Raw genomic sequence first — 23,448 nt, forward strand, 5'->3', positions numbered from 1 at the left:
TTTTTTACTTTTTCCAAATATTTTATTCCAGGTCTGTGGGCATGTTTAAGTGAGGACACCATATTTCTTGAGGACATCTGTGTACTTTGCAATTTTACTTTCAACATTCTTTGCTGCTTGCTTCTTCAGTTTCATGACCAGCCTCTTTTTGTTATAGTGCAGCTTGGCCTTTACTTTCCTTTTCTCCTCCAGGGTGGCAGTGACTGCCTGGTACTTCCAGCCAACCTCATGGGCAAGGGCAGCTGAGGAGAGCAAACTCACGCATTGGCTTCAAGCACACAATCTTCAGGGCAGCAGAGACCACCATACGCTTCCTCTTATCATAAGGAGGTGGGATACCATCAAAGACCTTCAGTCGCTCCAGAGCGGCCTGTCCTCACTTAGTCTTGTGTGGCAGTATATCTCTTAAAGTCCTCCAGAAGATGCGGCTAGGTGCTCTGAAGTGGTATAGACCACGGGAAGGGTTTGTGTTGCTTCGTTTACGCAGGAAAGTAAGGTATTTGAGTTTATTGTGGTAAAGGCTGCCAGAAATGTTGATACCTTCACATCTCACAACAGCCACTTTACATCCAAGCAAAACTTGCTTAGCAACAATGGTGGTGAGCTGACCAAGGAGATGTGATCTGCCATCTAGGACCAGAACATGACTTGGAGCCTTGAACCCATCACCCATCATCATCATTAGGGATGAGCCGAACACCCCCCGGTTCGGTTCGCACCAGAACCTGCGAACGGACCGAAAGTTCGCACGAACGTTAGAACCCCATTGACGTCTATGGGACTCGAACGTTCGAAATCAAAAGTGCTCATTTTAAAGGCTAATTTGCATGGTATTGTCCTAAAAAGGGTTTGGGGACCCGGGTCCTACCCCAGGGGACATGTATCAATGCAAAAAAAAGTTTTAAAAACGTCCGTTTTTTCGGGAGCAGTGATTTTAATGATGCTTAAAGTAAAAAAAAAAAAAAAGTGAAATATTCCTTTAAATATCGTACCTGAGGGGTGTAATGGAAATTTGTAAGTTCTGTATATAATTGTATTGTATTTTGTATGTATCGCACACTGCCCTCACTGTGCAGACGGCACTAATAATGTTTTCAGTAAATGTTTACATTCTTTCGAGTCCTGATTAGAATAAGCCTGCTTATGTAACGCCCCTTGTTACCATAAATGTACAATTGTAATATTAATGTGATACCTACATAATCATGTGTATAAAAATCTTCAATTGCGTCATAATAAAGCAGAACAGTAATTTGGAAAGATGCGGAGCGTATCTTTTGTGTCTGTTCCCTACTGCAGTAGTTATTATTAATTTGGAACCACTAATCAATATGAGGATAGGAGTTGCCTATCATCAATTTAACCGTGTCAGCATGGCGAGCTTTGCCTTAGGAGGGGATTCCAGGTGACCCTGAGTTTCCGAAACGAGGAGCTTGAGACGATCCGGGAATTTCTGATAATCAGCCGGCTGAGGTAAGCCTTTTGCTTACATTTGAGTTATCAGACTTCCTTGATCGGTAAGGCATTTTCGGGACAAAGGGTACCTATTTTACTCCCCTTAATCGAACTGTATTGATTGGTGGTTATATGTTATGTTGTCCCTGTCTATTGTCCATCGGAGTGTTATAGATAAGAAAGGGAAGAATAGTGCTGTTCACAGGTATATGTAGTACATCTGCTAGATAAAGTAGTTTAGAGGCAAGAGGGTATAGACACACGTAGAGAAGAGAGAAGACTGGCCAGTCATTATGGGCATTGAATTAAGTAAGGGAATGAAGGGTAACAGACCCTCAAAAATGCCCAGCGAAGAGGAGCGCTATATATGAACTGAAGGTGCGGTTCCGCCTATACTGAGCCCCTAGATTAATGGTTAGAGTGGACATGGGTCCACAATGGGTAACTGGGTTACCAAGGTCCACAGGGACTAAGAATCATGCAGAGTAAACAGCTAGAGAAACAGCTATCTATGTGAGCAGGATGGATCAAGGGTGACATTAACACTAGACAGAAAGGGACATTTTCATGTTAAGTTGTGGGATGAATTTGGGGTCAGGCACTACAACTATTAGAGTCAGAAACAGAGAAATGAGAGGTAAAACAGAATACTTTATATGTTGTCAGAGAGGGAAGATGGGATGAGCACTGTGGCTCCCCATCTGATCATAGAATCATAGAAGCTAGATATAAAAGTTATTTAAACAAAATAAGGAAAGCAGAATTTAGGCAGGGAAATATTAAAGAGTTAAAAGAAAGTGAGAGAATGATATGCATGTGTTGTGTACAAATGGGAAAAATGTAAGCGATTTTAGAGAGATATTGGTGTATGTGTGTGCGAATGCTGGGACCTTTAGTTCTATTGCTTGTGTGTGTCATGTACGCAGATGTGACCCCCTCCTTTGTGCTCTCCTGAAAGAAATGTGGCTGGGATGAGAGGTCAGTGATAAGCTGGAAGGACACCATGCCAATTTCTGTTTTTTAGACAAAACATTTATAACAAAATGTGCCGGGTTAACGAATCTAATGGTAAACAATGTGATCACAATTATTTTGAATCTGTTTTCCAAACATGGTAAAATGAAGGTTACATTTAACCATGTATTACACAAATTGAATATCCTTTGATAGTGGAAACAGTGCATTTAAAAAAGGGAAATTAAGTAAAATTAAGTAATAATGAGTATTAATTTCTAATATGAGTTTAACAATTTTATTAATAATATAGATATATTGAAACTGGTTTAGACAACCTTTGGTTGGAAATGAAATCCAGGTTAATGGGGAAATTTGTAATGAATGGGATTAGTTTAGATTAAGATAACAATTTTGCAATTTTACATTTATTCAATAAGCCCTTATTGAGAGAAAAAAAAGATTAAGATGAGGTTGTTATTTTGAATAAAGCTGCCATAATATTTAACAAAGCCAAGATGGATGGAATACATAAGAAGTTTTTCTACAAAAATGAAATTTCAAGGTTCTTGATAATAACTTGATGTCAGTCCATGATGTGAGAGTTGTTATAAATAAAATTTAAATATAACAGACCCATCACATCAAGTCCACACACCCTGTTAGGATAGACGGCACCTGCAGCCAGTTGTTTTATAGTTTTTGATGCTTTCTGGTCCATCATACAGATTGTTGATCCTTTTGTTTTTATTTATTTTTATTTTTGAAATCCAAAGCAGAATGTGTGGATTGTGAAATGATGCGCCCCTTTTTCTTGTAAGTACAGTGGTATAAGCAGAAGAATATTTTGGATTTATGGGCATCTCTGCATGACCGCAGGGTATTGTTATCATTTATTATAATATTGCCAGGAAAAAGTTGTCTTTTGAAACATGAGACTGGAGTTCTTACACAAATAGCGTGATAGAAAACAAGCCATTGTAATATATTTATGGAAGCTGGACCCAGTAATGAAAGGTTCATCCTGATATATCAGAGCTGCAGGTTTATGCAAAGGTGCTATTAGACAAAGTTAGATATTGTTTTGGTCAAACATTTAATTTTTAATGGTCCGACATTCTGTGCAGCAAATATACAGCTAACTAAATGTTTGTTTAATGAAAGGTTTAAAATATGAGTTTATGTACAAATCTAACAATGAAAAATGCGTACATTTATTCAAAAGAAAGGAAAAGACACATGTGTTAAATTGATGTGGGAATCAGCTGCTGTGAGCCCAGTGCAGGACACACTCCCTGAAGACCCAGATATTACATTTTTTGTAGATTTGAGTATGCAGTTTATCACCCAGAAGGATACTCTGTATTCAGAGTCATTGGATCCTTTTTCCCCAGCTCAAGAAACAGAGCTCCATGTTTTAGCAAAGCCTGTGAGCTATAAAAAGAGTGTATATTTATATAGATAGTCAAGATATAGAGAGCTTTTGGTTCCATTTGAAGGGCCAGAAGTTTGTTTTTACTTCGGCAGGTAAACCAACCAAGCATGCCAAGTTAATTTGATTGGCTGTTTTCAGCCTTCCAGGTTCTTGCTGAGGTAGCCATATTAACTTTCACACATGGAAGCAGACCAGGTGACTCTAAGGATGCTGCATTTACAGCCCCGGACACTTGATGGGTCTGTGCAACTCACAGATTCCACCCTAGTTCTGGCCCAGTATAGCTGGGATTAATAATTCAACTTTAAGGACCCCAGAACGAGAAGAACAAGTGGTCCACAGGGGGCAACTTCTTATGAAACAGGACTTTGGAAAAGGTGATCATTTATGTCTGTCAGCCACTCTTTTCCCTTCAGCTTGACACATGGACCGTGTCATCAGTCACAAGAAGTTATGGCTGCCTTAGTAAATGAGCATGGGATAGAGCCAGGGTTCTCCGCAGTTGTTTTTATAACACACCACTTCTTGTTTTACCTGTTACCAAAGGTGTTACCAAAAGCTGAACATCCCTTCCAGAGATTACAAAAAAGATAAATCCAGATGCCCAAGTTAGGATCTTACAAGTATGCATTTTGTCTGTATGGACATGTTTTGTGGATGTCCAGTGGCAAATGCTACTGCAAAGGCCACAGTAAAAAGTGTTATCAGAAGTAGTTTGTAAGTATAGGGTGCAGAAAGTACAGAGAGTAACAGAGGAAATAATTTTTTATAGGAGAGTCCTTACTAGAAGTTTTGAGGTTTTATTTTTACACCCCCTACTGTCTACAATGTATCAGACAAAGTAGAGTAAGAAACTAGAAAACTTTTGCCTGAATGTTTTCTTATATTTTATGAAGCCCCTAAGGGGGATGTTGGACTCTCTCCCTATGGGATTTGGTTTGGGAGTGTGTTACTCACTTGCTTATATTTTGTCTCAGCAGCTGAAGTCCTCCATTCGGATCTCACGGAGAATGCTGATGATCTTTTAAGGTTTTTTACAAACTCATTTATGTGTTTTCTCCCTAATTCCAGATCCTAAAAGTTTGGAAGGATCTAAAACTAAAGCCAGGTGACTTTTGGATTGTTAAGAGACATTTATATATAAGGAAATGTTTGGAGACTCAATACAGCATCTATTTCATGTACAGTTTTTGCAAAACTTGAAGGAAAAGTCACCTGGATCCACACCAGACACTGCAAAAATGACTTAATTAAAGAAATCTCTGTGTTTGATTTGTTTCCCTCTTGTGATCACAGTCTAGGGTACTTTTTTATTCAATTACTTTAATTGTAAGGGATATATATATATATATTTGAAAAGTAGTTCAGCCAAGTTGAAGTCATATTTGTCTTTTGTGCGTCTTCCATTTCATGTAGAATTGTCTGTGTTTACATGTGCTGATAAGTCAGCATGTCCACAATTCAGCTAGAAGGCCATTCTGGCCACAGGAGTGTACAGCCAGTACTCTGTAAATATGTCTTATCAATCATTTGTTTTTCACAATGAAAAGTCATTTTGTAATGAAAAAGTTGCTCAGCTATTATTTTCTCCACAATGGAGTTTTTTGCCTCTTTGGCCAGGACTACCTCTACCTAAGCGTGTGGAGGTTCCAGGTTAAAGGTGATAGCAGGTATGGTTAGTGATCAAAATATTGATCAAAAGAGGGGAGACTGTAATGGAAATTTGTAAGTTCTGTATATAATTGTATTGTATTTTGTATGTATTGCACACTGCCCTCACTGTGCAACAGCACTAATAATGTTTTCAGTAAATGTTTACATTCTTTCGAGTCCTGATTAGAATAAGCCTGCCTATGTATCTCCCCTTGTTACCATAAATGTACAATTGTAATATTAATGTGATACCTACGTAATCATGTGCATAAAAACCTTCAATTGCGTCATAATAAAGCAGAACAGTAATTTGGAAAGATGCTGAGCGTATCTTTTGTGTCTGTTCCCTACTGCAGTAGTTATTATTAATTTGGAACCACTAATCAATATGAGGATAGGAGTTGCCTATCATCAATTCAACCGAGTCAGGGGTGTCTATAGTATGCCTGTAAAGTGACGCGTGTTTCCCGTGTTTAGAACAGTCCCTGCACCAAATGTCATTTTTAAAGGAAAAAATCTCATTTAAAACTGCTTGCGGGTTTAATGTAATGTCGGGTCCTGGCAATATGGATGAAAATCAGTGAGACAAACGGCATGGGTACCCCCCAGTCCATTACCAGGCCCTTTGGGTCTTGTATGGATATTAAGGGGAACTCCGCACCCAAATTAAAATAAGGAAAGGTGTGGGGCCACCAGGCCCTATATACTCTGAACAGCAGTATACAGGCTGTAGGTTTGTTGTTAAGTAGAATCTCTTTGTAATTTAGAACGAGTACATTTTTAACGTGTTTAGCTCCAGCCAAAAAATCTTTTTTAAGCTTTTTGGAAAACATAGGGAAGGGTTATCACCCCTGTGACATTTGTTTTGCTGTCTTTCCTCCTCTTCAGAAGATTTCACCTCACTTTTTGTCCCAATGGATTGGAAAGCATCAGTGGAAAGGAGAAATGTTTTTCCCATATTAACTCTTACAGGAGAGAATTTCCCTTCCTAGGGGTAGATTTATTCTCACTTCCTGTTGTCTCCTTCCGTTTGCAAGTAGGAGTCGTTTGTAAGTTAGTTGTTTGAAAGTAGGGTCCTGCCCTATATACTCAGCAGAAATTTGGGCCTTAGGTGTTGCTGTGGCCACAACACTGTAAGCCCTCACAGGGCTCTGCTGTGAAATATTAGATCAAGAATTGTAATTACATGCCCCTGTTGAACAGGAGCTGAAAAATTAGGCCTTAGGCACTGGTGCTGGTGCCACAACACTGCAACCCCTCACAGACACTCTAGTTGGAATGCAGGAACGAGCCCTGCTGCAAAGTATTGCATCAAAAATTGTAATTACACGCCCCTGTTAAACGAGGGCTGAAAAATTGGGCCTTAGGCACTGGTGCTGGTGCCACAACACTGCAACCCCTCACAGACACTCTAGTTGGAATGCAGGAACGAGCCCTGCTGCAAAGTATTACATCAAAAATCGTAATTACACGCCCCTGTTAAACAGGGGCTGAAAAATTGTGCCTTAGGCACTGGTGGTGGCACCCAGAACCAAAAATGTTCTTACACGCTATCAGCGTGATGATTGAGGAGGAAGAGGATAATTACTCAGGGATAGTCACTCAGCATCAGCATAGGCAGTCTTTGAAGGGATCTGAGATTTCAAAAAAAATTATTCGGTTACATCAGCATCAGGTGTTTGGTAGCTGGTGGTGATCCAAGACTCATTCATTTTTATGAAGGTCAGTCGATCGACCGAGTCAGTGGACAGACGCACCCTGTGATCGGTTACCACGCCTCCAGCAGCACTGAATGTGCGTTCCGAAAGAACGCTGGATGCAGGACAGGCCAGTAGCTCAATTGCATACTGTGCAAGCTCTGGCCAGTGATCCATCCTCAAGACCCAGTAACCCAGAGGATTTTCGGTGGGAAAGGTGTCCAAGTCTGATCTTGCCCCTAGGTATTCCTGCACCATGTAAAACAGACGCTGGCGATGGTTGCTGGAACCAATCATACCTTGGGGCTGCGGACCAAAAAATTGTCTGAACGCATCGGTCAGACGGCCACCTTCTCCACCGCTCCTTCTTTGACTGACCGAAGCCTCAGCAACACGTTGTCCAGAAACAGGAGTTTGTAACCTCCCAGTCTCTGGGAACGCGTTGCACAGACCTTTCTGCAAGGCCTCCCGAAGATGTTTCATCCTCTGCTCCCTCTGCGATGGCAAGATAAGGTCCGCAACCTTACCCTTGTAACGTGGATCAAGGAGGGTTGCCAGCCAGTATTGGTCCTTCTCCTTGATACCACGAATACGAGGATCCTTACGCAGGCTTTGCAGGATCAGGGAGGCCATGCAGCGTAGGTTTGCTGAGGCATTCGGTCCGGAGTCCTCTGGGTCACTAAGGACGACATGGTCCGCAGCCACCTCCTCCCAGCCACGTACAAGTCCATGTGTTTCTTGGGACTGATCCCTTAAAGACTGCTGCTGATGCTGAGTGCCAGGCTCCACCTCCATACTGACACAATCTTCCTCCTCCTCCTCCTCCTCCTCTTCCTCCTCGTCCTCTTCCTGTGTGATCGGCGGGCACGCAGGAACACTGTCTGGATAAAGGGGGCCTTGAGAGCTAAGGAAGTCCTCCTCTTCCTGCCTCTGTTCTGCCTCAAGTGCCCTGTCCATTATTCCACGCAGCGTGTGCTCCAACAGGTGGACAAGGGGGACAGTGTCACTGATGCATGCACTGTCACTGCTCACCATCCTCATGGCCTCCTCAAATGGTGACAGGACAGTGCATGCATCCCTGATCATGGCCCACTGGCGTGGGGAAAAAAAACCAAGCTCCCCTGACCCTGTCCTGGTGCCATAGTCACACAGGTACTCATTGATGGCCCTCTGCTGCGTGTGCAGCCGCTGCAGCATGGCCAACGTTGAGTTCCACCTGGTGGGCATGTCACAGATTAGGCGGTTCTTGGGCAGGTTAAACTCCTTTTGGAGGTCCGTCAGCCGAGCACTGGCATTATATGACCGGCGGAAATGCACACAGACTTTCCTGGCCTGCCTCAGGACATCCTGTAAGCCCGGGTACCTGCCCAAGAACCGCTGCACCACCAAGTTAAGGACGTGAGCCAAACAGGGCACATGGGTCATTTGTCCCTGTCGGAGGGCAGAGAGGAGGTTGGTGCCATTGTCGCAAACCACCATTCCTGCCTTAAGTTGGTGTGGCGTCAACCACCTCTGAACCTGCCCCTGCAGAGCTGACAGAACCTCTGCCCCAGTGTGGCTCCTGTCCCCCAAGCACACCAGCTCAAGCACCGCATGGCATCTTTTGGCCTGCGTACTTGCGTAGCCCCTTGAACGACTACGGAGCACCGCTGGTTCCGAGGAAGAGGCCATGGAGGAAGAAGAAGAGGAGGGGGTGGAGGAGAGAGGTGTGTCACAATCATTAGCATTTTGGAGGCGTGGTGGCGGAACAACCTCCAACACTACTGCACCTTGTCCTGCATCCTTCCCAGCTGCCAGCAGAGTCACCCAATGCGCCGTGAAACTTAGGTAACGTCCCTGTCCATGCCTGCTGGACCATGAGTCAGCGGTAATATGCACCTTACCGCTGACCGCCCTGTCCAGCGAGGCATGGACATTGCCTTCCACATGCTGGTAGAGAGCCGGAATCGCCTTCTGTGAGAAAAAGTGGCGTTTGGGTACTGTTAGGAGATTACGGCTTCTAAGACCACCCAGATAGGTTCAGGTAATGCAGGAAGACCTCCGTTGACCCCCAGGCCTGGAGATATCAATAAAGTGACACAGGAGACAGGTTTGCTTAGCCACTTTATGACATCTAATCTGTATTGGTCAAAAGGGACAGTATTTATGCAGTTTGAGGGATGGGAGGAGTTTTACTAACCTTATACATGTCATTAAAATGAAAATAGGTTCAGTTAATATTTAACTATTAGCTGGTGTTATAAGACAAAATCTTGCATCATTTCTACTATATATGTATTTCTTAACAAGTGAAGGACACACTAATCTTATCAAGAACAAACATGAGCTAGGCCAAACTCCATATTCTAGCTAAAATGTATAGGCAACCTTGAGAAGGTTTTCTATAGATAACAGCTTAAAGATAATATTGGTTTCAGTTAAAACTCACATTTGAGTTTTCTCAATTTTCCTGTAAAACTAAAATGGTGTCTTAAAACTAAAATGGAGTCCCTCATGATATGTGCTATGTTCTTTACAATCCCCTCTTTGAGACATCATTTATATGGCTCACTATCTTTCACAGTTATGTAAATTTTCTTCTATCATAATACATACTCAGATAAATTCTATTCGCAGCAGCAGGATCAGGGGTTCGGGATGCCTTAACAATTATACACATTATAAGCTTATAACAGGCATATAGGAACAAAACAAAAAGAGCAATCATAATTATAGTTATGGCAGCACTCTTTATCCATGCCAAAATTCCTATCCCAGAACTTAGGTTTGCAAAAGGATCCCATGTCTTAGCAATGTTTCTAGCTTCATCTTGTAATTTGTTTACTTCTTTCCGGTGTTGTGCAATTATATCATAATAATCTGGTACCTCCATACTTATGTTATGAAACCAGGTACAACACTCATAATCTTCTGTGTTTTCACATAACCCAGTTAAGGCAGCACTCATGCTTTCTATGGCTAACTCGTGTAGTTCTAATTGTTTTCTAATTGCCCTAGTTTCTATATTTAATTTAGTAATATCATCAGAATTCTTTTCCATTATTTCATCAATGATTCCAGTGTAATTATTCAACCTTTTCATTAAGTCTATTCCCCACCCAGTCCATGAGGGGAACCAAGCCCATGCCATATCTTTTGTAAGAAATAACTCCCTTGTATTACGGTGTTTGAGAGGGTACCTAGGATGTATGCTAGCTTCAAGGAGGTGTCTTCCCTTGCTATCTCCTACTACGCCCATGATGGGGACTAGGGATGCAAGATAACACCATCCTTGGGGTTCGGTGGGGATCCAAGGGTGACAGATTTTTCCACAACAAATATAAATACTGTTTCCTAGAGCTAAGGATCGTTTGTTGAATATTGTCATCATTTCATCAGAAAAACTGGAAAAAGTTAAACTCGACAATAATTGTCCTACTGTGGAAGTGGAACTGGAGTTAAGAAAGTTTATTAGAGTGGTGTTTAGGGCAGGTTCTGAAGTATGAAAGAAAGGGCTTTCAATTGAAGTCATTGAAAAGTTAATATTAGCTTGTTGGCAAACTTCAGCTCCATTTGTGGAGTTTCCCAGCCTAAAACACCAGTCTGGGGAATGACTTCTACCAGTAATTTGGAAAGTAAGGGTATTATTTGAAAGTGTTCTTATGACTTCTGTGAGGACGACAGGAGGTGTGCCATTAAGGAGTGGGGTGAAGTTTAGAGGTACTGCCATTAAGGGGATTCTAGCAGTGCTAGGATGGAGTTTACTACATATCCAACATTTTTCAAATCCAGATTTCTGGGCGTAGCTATATTTAAACTTCAATAATAACATTTTATCTGTAAAACTTTCTGAGTTTTCATTTCTCTTGTGTCTGTCATGTGTATTATTCTGTTGTAGAGTGTTAGAGGCCCCACAAATACCCTTTATGAGTCCCAAATCTTCAGAATAATAAATACAGTTAGTTATCAGCCAAGTTGGCAGGAACACAATCAGGGCAGCCCAGCATAGGAGGCACAAGGCTTTCCCAGAAGTCCGTGGTGAAATAAGCGACGTCATCTTGTTCAGAGTCTTGACCACCTGCTTCACTCTGTTTTCGAGGATTTATATCACCTGCTTCACCTCTCTGTGCTTTATCTTTGCCTTGCTTCTTAGGGTCCTGGTTGACCTTCTTTACGCAACTTGCATGAATCCAGGCCTGTTGTCCTTCTACCAAAATAGCTGTGCGGGTGACTGCGATCACTGTGGTTGGGGGTCCGAAGGGAAACTCTTGTTTCTTGGTGCGATTCAATCTCTGGACCACCACGGTGTCACCCACCTGGAAAGGGTGTGTAGGTTCCTGTGAAGAAGAAGGAGAGGTGCGAGCAACATTCCTTTCAACTTTATCCAAAGTTTCAATAAGTTTTTTTACATATTCTTCCTGAATAAGATCTAGGTCCCCTCTTTCTAACATAAGTGGCTGTCTGGCCCATGGGGTGGGGAATGGCCTACCCATTAAGACTTCAAAAGGAGAGTATCCTGTCTTTTTAGAGGGTGTCATTCTTACCTCGGCTAGTACAGCTGGTAGGACCTTCTTCCAATTTGCATACGTACCTCCAGTGGCCTTCCTGATCTTATCTTTAATGGTTCTGTTCATCCTTTCCACTATACCTGAACTCTGGGGGTGGTAAGGAATATGAAACTTCCATTCTATTTTCAGTGTTTTTACCAGGTCTTGACAAACTTTGGCCACAAATGCAGGACCATTGTCAGAGTTGATCTGTAGTGGGCAACCCCACCTTGGGATAATTTCTTGTATCAGAATCCTCACTACTGTTTGTGCATCTTCCTTTGTAGTTACAAACAATTCTATCCATCTTGAGAACATGTCCACTATTATTAGCAAATATTCCTGTCTTTTACCTAGTTTGGGCATGTGTGTAAAATCTATCTGCAGATGAGTGAATGGTGTAGATGGATATATCAGATGTTCGTGTTTTGCTTTGTGAGGGTTGCTAGGGTTATTCCGAATGCATGTGATGCATCTGGAAACATATGCCTTAACGAGAGAGGGAAGACCTGGAATGTAAAAATCCTTATCCAAAAGTTCACATGTGACTTTCCACCCTCTGTGACCTATCCCATGGTATTGTGAAATAAAAATGGGTGCACTGGCTACAGGGATACATGGTCTCCCCTCTTGGCAGACAAGGTCAGTTTCTGGGTTTGTCTGCACACCTATTGAGTTCCATTGCTGGATGTCTTGGTCTGTGGCATATGCTTGGAGATCACGCAATGTTTGATCCAAAAGAGGAATTTCTGGTGAGAGTAATGGCATTTGTATGTTTGCAGGCTGTGTGGATGCTGCTTCTTTTGCTGCTTTGTCAGCTAAGGCGTTGCCTTTGGCTATGTCATCCTGTTGCCCTGTATGTGCCCTACAGTGTAGTATAGCTATGGACCTTGGTAATTGTATAGCTTCTAACAGACTTGTGACAAGCGTGGAATGTGAGATGGATTTACCGTCTGCTGCTATGTAGCCCCGCCTTTTCCATATGACTCCAAAATCATGCGCGACACCGTACGCGTACTTGGAGTCTGTGTAAATGTTTACATCCTGCCCTTCAAAAAGCTGACAAGCTCGAGTAAGGGCTATAAGTTCTGCAGCTTGTGCTGATTGGAATGGGACAGGGTTTGCTTCCAGTATTTTATCAGGCAGCTGTACAACAGCATACCCTGCATGGTATGTGTTATCATTTGGTCTTGAACAAGACCCATCCACAAAGACATTCTGTGCTCCAGGGAGAGCAGTTGAAGACATGTCTGGTCTCGGGGATGTGTCTTGGTGGATGAGGTCCATGCATTCATGTTGAGGCACTACCTCATCTTCTTCACCTTTCAAGCCTAGCAAGGCATTCAGGATTGGAGCTGGGCCAGAAGTGGGAGAGGCATATTTGATCTCAAGTTTTGGGTTAGAAAGTAAAATTACTTCATAACCGCTCAGCCTCTGGGCTGACATGTGCTGGGTATGGATGTTTTTTAGTAGAATGGATACATTGTGAGTGGTGTGTAGTGTGGTGGCATGCCCTAGAGTGAATGATGTAGCCATTTCCACCACCATCGCACAGGATGCCAGAGCTCTGAGACACGCCGGCATGCCCTGTACTGGCATCGGCACAACTTTTGAAAAAAACGCAATTGGGCGGAGTTTCCCCCCATGCTCCTGAGCCAGGACCCCCGCCATTGTTTTACAGTTGTCCCTTGCAAACAAGTGAAACATTTTACCATATTCAGGTAGTCCAAGTCCAGGAGATGTGACCATTGCAGTTTTAAGATACACAAAAGCATTGTACATTTCATCATTCCATTTCACACAATCTGGCATGTCAGTACCTGTGGCTTGCCTCAGGAGATTATCATAGTAGGAACAATCAGGTATCCATTGGCGGCAGTAACCAATCATTCCAAGAAAGGATAGCATGTCCTTCTTAGTAAGTGGGCGGGGCAGACCCACGAGAGCCGCAGCTCTCTTGTGACTGATCTTCCTTTCTCCTTTGGAGAGTACAAAACCAAGGTATTCAACAGTTTCCTGACACCATTGTAGCTTTTTCTTAGAAACCTTGTGACCATTGTCTGCTAACCAATGTAACAGATCTAAACCATCATTTTAGTTGCTGTTGATTCCACTGTATAGGGAATCGGGGACCCTGTTGCTTTGGGGCAACTTGATTCGGTTGGCTAGATTGGGGTCCCTGTGTACGCATTTGATCTTGATCTTGAGTATTTGGGTTATTCCATTCATAAGGACATTGATTTCTCCAGTGACCCTGTTGTCCACAGTTAAAACAACATGTGCGGGACTGCTGGGGTGGTCTGGAAAAACCATGCCCTCTCCCTTTTGTTCTTCCTCTTCCTCTGCCTCTGTTTCCACTGCCCCATTGTCCACCATTATCTTGGGGAGGCTGAGTTTGCACTCCACCCTGATAAAGGCTACTCACTGCTTTCTCTTTTATTACATCAAAACACCCTGCTGCTTCTTTCTGTATTAAAGTTTCCTGAAATTGGTCAATCGTCTGTGTGGTCCATTCAGATATCATCTGTTTCACCACCAAGGCGAACTGGGGTTTTAGATTATTCATAAAAGTTTGAATAAACAAAGCTCCCACATCAGTAGTTGTAGCTAATCCAGCTTCTGTTGTCCAATTTTCATGAAACCTTTTCCAGAATTCAACTACAGTTTCTCCTGACTTTTGTTTGCATGCTATGGCAGTAGGGAGGGAACTTTTATTTTTAAATACTCTCATCATTTCAGTCTCTAATTCTGTCCACATGGCGTCCCTACCTGGTACTGTGTTTAGCCCATATGCTCCCGCGTTTCCAGTGTCAATAGTGTTTATACTTGGAACATTTGTCCAGTTCCAGGAACTGGTGTGTCCTATGATACCATCAATGATAAGACGCATGTCTTCCTGTGTGTAATTTCTACCCTTACAGGCCTTTTTTAAGTAAGTTAAAGTGCCACCTGCAGAGGCGGTGGGTTTGGGGCAATGTTTTACTATCCTGTCAATGTCCTCAATGTCTATTACCTTTTTTAATAATTCATTTCCAATGGTCATGAAAGGTGTTTGAAGGTTAGTGTTACTATATACAGTTCCACTCTTTGTTTTAGGGGGACTAAGTATTCTATCCCCTTTAACGTCTTCTTCCTCCTGCTCTTGGCCAGGTGGTGAAACTACCCCTCCTATAGCCCCCTGATCATCTTCTGGTTCCCCTACCTCGACTCGGGCCCTCTGTGGGTGCTGTCTATCTTGTTGTGGAGCGGGAGGCATCTGCTGTTGTGGTTGTGGAGCGGGGGGGACCTGCCGTTGTCTGGTTGCATAATGTCCAGCCAGAAGATCAATATCTTCCTTTCTTAAACTTGGATAGACATGTACATATGCGGGTGGAGGATGACTGACTATTGGCAGGGGTGAGGCTATTGGGTCAGGGACAAATCTCTTTTTATCGGCTTCTTCTCTATGTTTCTGGGCATAATCTTCCTTACTTAAACATTTGGTGGGCTTTTTCTGTTTCTTATTATCCCTCTGAAACCAATATGGGGCGTATTTTAACCAGTTCTCTCCTCCCTTTTCCATATAATCCATATCCCATTGAGGATCCCCGGGGTACCAAGGGAAAGCTCTCTTATCTCCTAAACACAATCCTTTTATCATATCTATGTGAAATTCATCATTAGCGCCATCCCGGGGAAAGGGGTCTACACTGTGTATGGCTTCGGTCCATCCCGCTAAATTTGAAACCCATGGGACTATGAATTCATAATTAGTACCACAAATTCTGGCTACAAAATCCTTACACGTTTCTCCTGGATTGGGAAGAGGGGGAGGATCTTCTTTACCTTGTTTCTGACCCATATTGACAGTGGGAGTCGACTGTTCTTACCACCCAGTCTTCTGACCCACACACACACAACAGATTATCTTATAACTTCTAATGCGATAGATAAGAAAAAGCAAAGGATTTTGGGGTCACCGGAGTCTATTTCCTCATTAACCACTTCATATCCCTTCCCAAAAGGAATGTCTCTATATATGTGTATGCAGTACTGCTTATCTTTGTGGGTTTCCCAAAAACCCTCTAATATTAACCTCTGGCGTGGTTCTTATCCCCTACTAATTTACGGGTCTAAAAAGCTTTAATCAGAGCTGAGGCAAGAAATATTTCGTCAATAAAGACAAAATAGAGACTTACCTTCAGATGATTTTTTGGCTTTTTTTTTCCCAAAGGACGAGCCCCCAGTTCTGTTAGGAGATTACGGCTTCTAAGACCACCCAGATAGGTTCAGGTAATGCAGGAAGACCTCCGTTGACCCCCAGGCCTGGAGATATCAATAAAGTGACACAGGAGACAGGTTTGCTTAGCCACTTTATGACATCTAATCTGTATTGGTCAAAAGGGACAGTATTTATGCAGTTTGAGGGATGGGAGGAGTTTTACTAACCTTATACATGTCATTAAAATGAAAATAGGTTCAGTTAATATTTAACTATTAGCTGGTGTTATAAGACAAAATCTTGCATCATTTCTACTATATATGTATTTCTTAACAAGTGAAGGACACACTAATCTTATCAAGAACAAACATGAGCTAGGCCAAACTCCATATTCTAGCTAAAATGTATAGGCAACCTTGAGAAGGTTTTCTATAGATAACAGCTTAAAGATAATATTGGTTTCAGTTAAAACTCACATTTGAGTTTTCTCAATTTTCCTGTAAAACTAAAATGGTGTCTTAAAACTAAAATGGAGTCCCTCATGATATGTGCTATGTTCTTTACAGGTACCTGCCACTGAGGAACCGCACATTCCACAAACTCACGGAAGGGGGCAGAGTCTACCAACTGAAAAGGCAGCAGTTGAAGTGCTAGCAATTTTGCCAAGCTAGCATTCAACCGTTGGGCATGTGGATGGCTGGGAGCAAACTTCTTTCGGCGGTGCAGCAGCTGGGGCAGGGAAATTTGCCTGGTACAATCTGACGTCGGTGTACCAAAATCAGATTGCCCACAAGTACGTGGCTGTGACACACCTAATTCTACACCTTCATTCCTCTCAGTGCAGGTCTCAGAGAGGACTGAAGGTCTAGTGGGGTTGGAAATCTCAGCTGATGAGGAGCAAGCAGAGGTCCTCTTTGTTCTTTGGTGTGGGTCTTTTAGATACGCTTGCCAACGAACTGCATGGCAGGTCAACATATGTCTGGTCAAGCATGTGGTACCCAAGCGGGAGATGTTTTGGCCACGCGAGATACGCTTGAGACATATGTTGCAAATAGCAGCGGTGCGATCTGATGCACTCGTCTCAAAAAAGGCCCACACCAAAGAACTTTTTGAATAACGCGCAGAGACTGCAGCGCCCTGCACATGTGGAGCTTTGGGGTGTGATGCAGTCAATGTGCTGCCCTTAGGCTGGCCCCTGGAGGGCATCCTGCCTCGTTGGTGATGTGCCGCCTCCTCCTCCTCCTCCTCCTCCTCCTCCTCTCTCCTATCAAGCACCCACGTTGAGTCAGTGACCTCATCATCCCCTCCCTCCTCATCACTGGAGCAAACCTGGCAGTATGCTGCAGCAGGGGGAGCATGACTGCCAGATTGCTGTCCTTCTTGGGCACCCCCTCTGTCCGTGCTCGTGTTACTGCCTTCATCGAGCTCAGTATCATCATCAGAGCCTTCCAAACGCTGGGCATCCTCCTGGAGCATGTACCCAACACTGTGGTCAAACAGTTCGAGGGACTCCTCAGGAGGACATGGTGGGGCTAGGGAAGGAGTCACTGATGACATTGAGCCGAGGGAAGAGGCCGCTGCTTTGCCAGACAAAGTACCCTGGGCATGGGTGAGAGAGGATGAGGAGGATGAGGACGGCTTGGTCATCCACTCGACCAAGTCTTCCGCATGTTGCGGCTCAACATGGCCAGCTGCCGAAAAAAAGGCCAAGCGTGTCCCATGGCCACGTGCTGATGAGGATGCACCGTCTCCATGACCAGCACTAGACACAGAGCCTGCTTGCCCTCTCTTATTGGCTTGTGACTGTCTGCCTCTCCTTCTTGGCCTTCCAGACATACTAATGGCCTGTAGCTGCACTAAGCTGGGGTATATATATATATATATATATATATATATGTACTGATACTGCAGCTAGCAAAATCAACTGCCTGCCTGTAGTATGAGAACACCACCAACCTTCTACAGGTAGCTTTAGCTGAACACTGTGAGGTGGACGCACCCCACTAACTTGTAGGTTTAGCAGAACACTGTGAGCAGGACGCACCCCACTAACTTGTAGGTTTAGCAGAACACTGTGAGCAGGACGCACTGCACTAACTGTAAATAGTCTAGTTGCCTGACTGTGGTACTAATAGGATCAAAAGAACACCAGCAATTTTCTTCAGGTAGCTGTATTTACTGTAACAAGACAAGCCTGCCTGTCAGTAAGAAGATAACAGAAACGGATCTAGCTGAACACTGTGAGCAGGACGCACCCCACTAGCTTGTAGGTTTAGCTGAACACTGTGAGGTGGACGCACCCCACTAACTTGTAGGTTTAGCTGAACACTGTGAGCAGGACGCACCCCACTAACTTGTAGGTTTAGCAGAACACTGTGAGCAGGACGCACTGCACTAACTGTAAATAGTCTAGCTGCCTGACTGTGGTACTAATAGGATCAAAAGAACACCAGCAATTTTCTTCAGGTAGCTGTATTTACTGTAACAAGACAAGCCTGCCTGTCAGTAAGAAGATAACAGAAATGGATCTAGCTGAACACTGTGAGCAGGACGCACTGCATTAACTGTAAATAGTCTAGCTGCCTGACTGTGGTACTAATAGGATCAAAAGAACACCAGCAATTTTCTTCACGTAGCTGTATTTACTGTAACAAGACAAGCCTGCCTGTCAGTAAGAAGATAACAGAAACGGATCTAGCTGAACACTGTGAGCAGGACGCACCCCACTAGCTTGTAGGTTTAGCTGAACACTGTGAGGTGGACGCACCCCACTAACTTGTAGGTTTAGCTGAACACTGTGAGCAGGACGCACTGCACTAACTGTAAATAGTCTAGCTGCCTGACTGTGGTACTAATAGGATGAAAAGAACACCAGTAATTTTCTTCAAAATACTGTAACAAGACAAGCCTGCCTGTCAGTAAGAAGATAACAGGAACGGATCTAGCTGAACACTGTGAGCAGGACGCACTGCACTAAATGTAAATAGTCTAGAAGATAACAGGAATGGATCTAGCTAAACTGAATACAGTGTATATATATATATATGCAACACCTGGGATGCATATATATACACAATACACTTTAAGTGCAGCTAACTGACTGACTGTCCTGCCTAATCTAGCTAACTCAAATGAAATGACACTGTCTCTCTCTCTCTCTAAGCACACCGGAACACACTGCACAGGGCCGCCGTGCAGGCAGCCTTATATAGTGTGGGGCGTGTACTAAATCCCCTGAGCCATAATTGGCCAAAGCCTCCTTGGCTTTGGCCAATTATGGCTCTCTGTTAAGGCGGTGCTGTGATTGGCCAAGCATGCGGGTCATAGTGCATGCTTGGCCAATCATCAGCAAGCAATGCACTGCGATGCCACAGTGAATTATGGGCCGTGACGCGCCACACGAATTTGGCGCGAACAGCCCATATCTTTCGCAATTCGGCGAACGATCGAACAGCCGATGTTCGAGTCGAACATGGGTTCGACTCGAACACGAAGCTCATCCCTAATCATCATCATCAAGTTCTTGTAGAATCCTGGAAGACCTCCCTTGGTTAGTTCTGAAGGTATCTTCTTGATCTGTGCCAGGGGTCTTTCCTTTGCCCTTTGGTGTGACCTTGGCTTTTGGTGGAGCCTTAGCCTTGGCCTTAGAGTCCGCCATCTTGTGCTGCCAGCCGAGAGTGGTTTCTCGATTTTAAAGTGAACTTGTCACGTAGGAAATATGACTGTATGCAGATCAGGAGTCATACAAAGGATAGAAATCCTTCCATGCATATTTGTTCCAGGTCAGCCATTCAAAGTGTTGAAGCAATGGGCTCAGCATGACGGCCGGGAAAACAGCATATAAACCACTTCACATCCAGAGCAACTTTTTAATTTATTTACACGAGTTTAAAAAAATCGACATTTTTTGCTAAAAACTTAACACCCCCCCCAAATAAATCTATATTTTCCAAAGGGCAGAGGCCCTGTAGTAAACAATGCTGGAGGTTGTATTTAAAAAAAAAAATTGCATCATATTTGCACATGTGGTCAAATTCATCATATTTGGGTAAGGATACGTGGAAATTAATTTTAGTGCTCTCCAACTCATTATAATTCCACCTTTTTGGTAAAAAATAAAATATGAGGTGGAGTCAAGTAAATATCTACCAAACATATCAAGCCTTAAAATTTAGCCCGCCCCGGCAACCAAATGGAGAACAGCGCTTTGCACATCGGATGTGCTGGGGAGATTTGATCCTTTGGAGATTCTGTGCATCAAATTCCTTCAATGGCTGAAGATCCCTCTACATACTCTGTGAAATGTCAGAATCTCTCTGGAGAGTTATTATACAATTTGTTACAATGTATCCTTTCTATAGGCATCTGTTTATATACAATGTATCCTTTCTATGGTCATCTGTCTATATACAATGTATCCTTTCTATAGGCATCTGTTTATATACAATGTATCCTTTCTATAGTCATCTGTTTATATACAATGTATCCTTCTATAGTCATCTGTTTATATACAATGTATCCTTCTATAGTCATCTGTTTATATACAATGTATCCTTTCTATAGGAATCTGTTTAATTACAATGTATCCTTTCTATAGGCATCTGTTTAATTACAATGTACCCTTTCTATAGGCATCTGACTATATACTGTACAATGAAAAGTGAGGTCCCTTGTGCTACAAAGTGAATAAAACAAAAAAATGATAAAAATGAAACTGCTGCTAGACCTATAGTGTACACAATGCACAAAGATAAATGTAAATATAAAGTGATCAGCACAACTTCTTAATCATAAACTTCAATAATAATGAAAAACAAATACAAATATGGAATAACAGTGACGTACTAGATTTCACAAACAATATGGTGCAAAGTAATTAATCTATAGTACAAAAAGTTCTTCCAAGTGTCTATAAGACGGTCCTTCCAATAAAATTTTCCTGCAAACAAACAATGTTCCCGTGATTTCACACAATTGCTTAGTGCTCACAGAACTCTCACCTCTGTGTAATGTTGAATCAGCCTTATGGGTATCTATGGTGGTGACGGGTTTCCATCTCCAGACTCCTGATTACCAGGTCACTCAAAGTTCCGGGTACCATGAGAGAATAAAATAAATGCCTCCCATAGTGTAAAAATGTTTAAACAACCAAAAATGTATTAAAAAGCCAAATGGTTATGATGAAGTCATGTGATGTAACGCGTAGGGCATGGCCGGAAGTGCAGAACGGACCGGAAGTGACGTAAGAGGCATGTGGAACTCCATTGTTGCACTTTATATGCGCTTTTAATATTTTATCTATGTAAGATTCCATTTGGCTTTTCAACAAATCTTTGGTTATTTAAATGTTTTTACGCTATGGGAGGCATTTATTTTATTCTCACATGACACCAGGAACTTTGAGCGACCTGGTAATCAGGAGTCTGGAAGTGGAAGCCCGCCACCACCATAGATACTTTTAAGGCTGATTCAACATTACACAGAGGTGAGAGTTCTGTGAACACTAAGCAATTGTGTGAAGTCACGGGAACACTTGGAAGAACTTTTTGCACTATAGATTAATTACTTTGCACCATATTGTTTGTAACATCTAGTGTGTCACTGTTATTCAATATTTGTATTGGTTTTTCATTATTATTGATGTTTATGATTAAGAAGTTGCGCTGATCACTTTATATTTATATATACTGTACAATGTATCCTTTCTATAGTCATCTACCGAAATACAATTTATCCTTTAAATATTCATCTGTTTATATACAATGTATCAATTCTATAGTCATCTGTTTATATACAATGTATCCTTTCTATAGTCATCTACCTATATATAATGTATCATTTCTTTCATCTGTTTATATACAATGTATCCTTTTTATAGTCATCTGCCTATATACAATGTATCCTTTCTATATCCATCTGTTTATATACAATGCATCCTTCCTATAGTTATCTGACTATATACTGTACAATGTATCCTTTCTATGGTCATCTACCTATATACAATGTATCCTTTCTATAGGCATCTGTTTATATACAATGTATCAATTCTATAGTCATCTGTCTATAGACAATGTAGCCTTTCTATAGGCATCTGTCTATAGACAATGTATATTTTCTATAATCATCTGCCTATATACAATGTATCCTTTCTATAGGCATCTGTTTATACACAATGTAACCTTTCTATAGGCATCTGTTTATATACAATGTATATTTTCTATAATCATCTGTCTATATGCAATGTATCCTTTTTATAGTCATCTCTCTGTAAACAATGTATCCTTTCTATATTTATCTGACTATATACTGCACAATGTATCCTTTCTATGGTCATCTACCTATATACAATGTATCCTTTCTATAGTCCTCTGTATATATACAATGTATCCTTTCTATATTCCTCTGTATATATACAATGTATCATTTCTATAGTCCTCTGTATATATACAATGTATCATTTCTATAGTCCTCTGTATATATACAATGTATCATTTCTATAGTCCTCTGTATATATACAATGTATCCTTTCTATAGTCTTCTGTATATATACAATGTATAATTTCTATAATCATCTGTATATATACAATGTATGATTTCTATAGTCCTCTGTATTATACAATGTATCCTTTCTATTGTTATCTGCCTATAAACAATGTATGATTTCTATAGTCCTCTGTATATATACAATGTATCATTTCTATAGTCCTCTGTATATATACAATGTATCCTTTTTATAGTCTTCTGTATATATACAATGTATAATTTCTATAATCATCTGTATATATACAATGTATCCTTTCTATAGTCCTCTGTATATATACAATGTATCATTTCTATAGTCCTCTGTATATATACAATGTATCCTTTCTATAGTCCTCTGTATATATACAATGTATCCTTTCTATAGTCCTCTGTATATATACAATGTATCCTTTTTATAGTCTTCTGTATATATACAATGTATAATTTCTATAATCATCTGTATATATACAATGTATCCTTTCTATAATCATCTGTATATATACAATGTATGATTTCTATAGTCCTCTGTATATATACAATGTATCCTTTCTATAGTCCTCTGTATATATACAATGTATCCTTTCTATAGTCCTCTGTATATATACAATGTATCCTTTCTATAGTCCTCTGTATATATACAATGTATCATTTCTATAGTCCTCTGTCTATATACAATGTCTTGCACTCTTCCCCAGGCTCTACTCTCAGAATGCACACCTCATGTCTCCCGGTTGTCTTGATATGTATTCTTCACCGCCGGCTTACTGTACGCTCCAATTTTAACTAAATTATAGAGATGACTTTCATTCACCAAACTTGTTACAACAAGCAGGCTGGAGAAAGTCGTCACCGATAGCTTGTCTGGTGATTCCACTCATGGTAATTGCTGTTTTGGTACTAATTGATATTTATTAAACACAAATCTTGGTCTCAGGTTTCCTTTGATGTTGCCGCCACTCATTAAACATTTGAAATGAAGAGAATAGCTGAGACGTGAAGAGATGA

General features: G+C 41.7%; 1 pseudogene; it reads right to left on the reverse strand.

The window, feature by feature from the left end:
* Nucleotides 1–45: 45 nt before the first annotated feature.
* LOC141131173 (large ribosomal subunit protein uL13-like) lies at nt 46–19,579 on the reverse strand (annotated as a pseudogene).
* Between the last annotated feature and the right edge of the window lie 3,869 nt (nt 19,580–23,448).

This window comes from Aquarana catesbeiana, linkage group LG03 (assembly GCF_042186555.1).
Source record: "Aquarana catesbeiana isolate 2022-GZ linkage group LG03, ASM4218655v1, whole genome shotgun sequence".
NCBI lineage: Eukaryota > Metazoa > Chordata > Amphibia > Anura > Ranidae > Aquarana > Aquarana catesbeiana.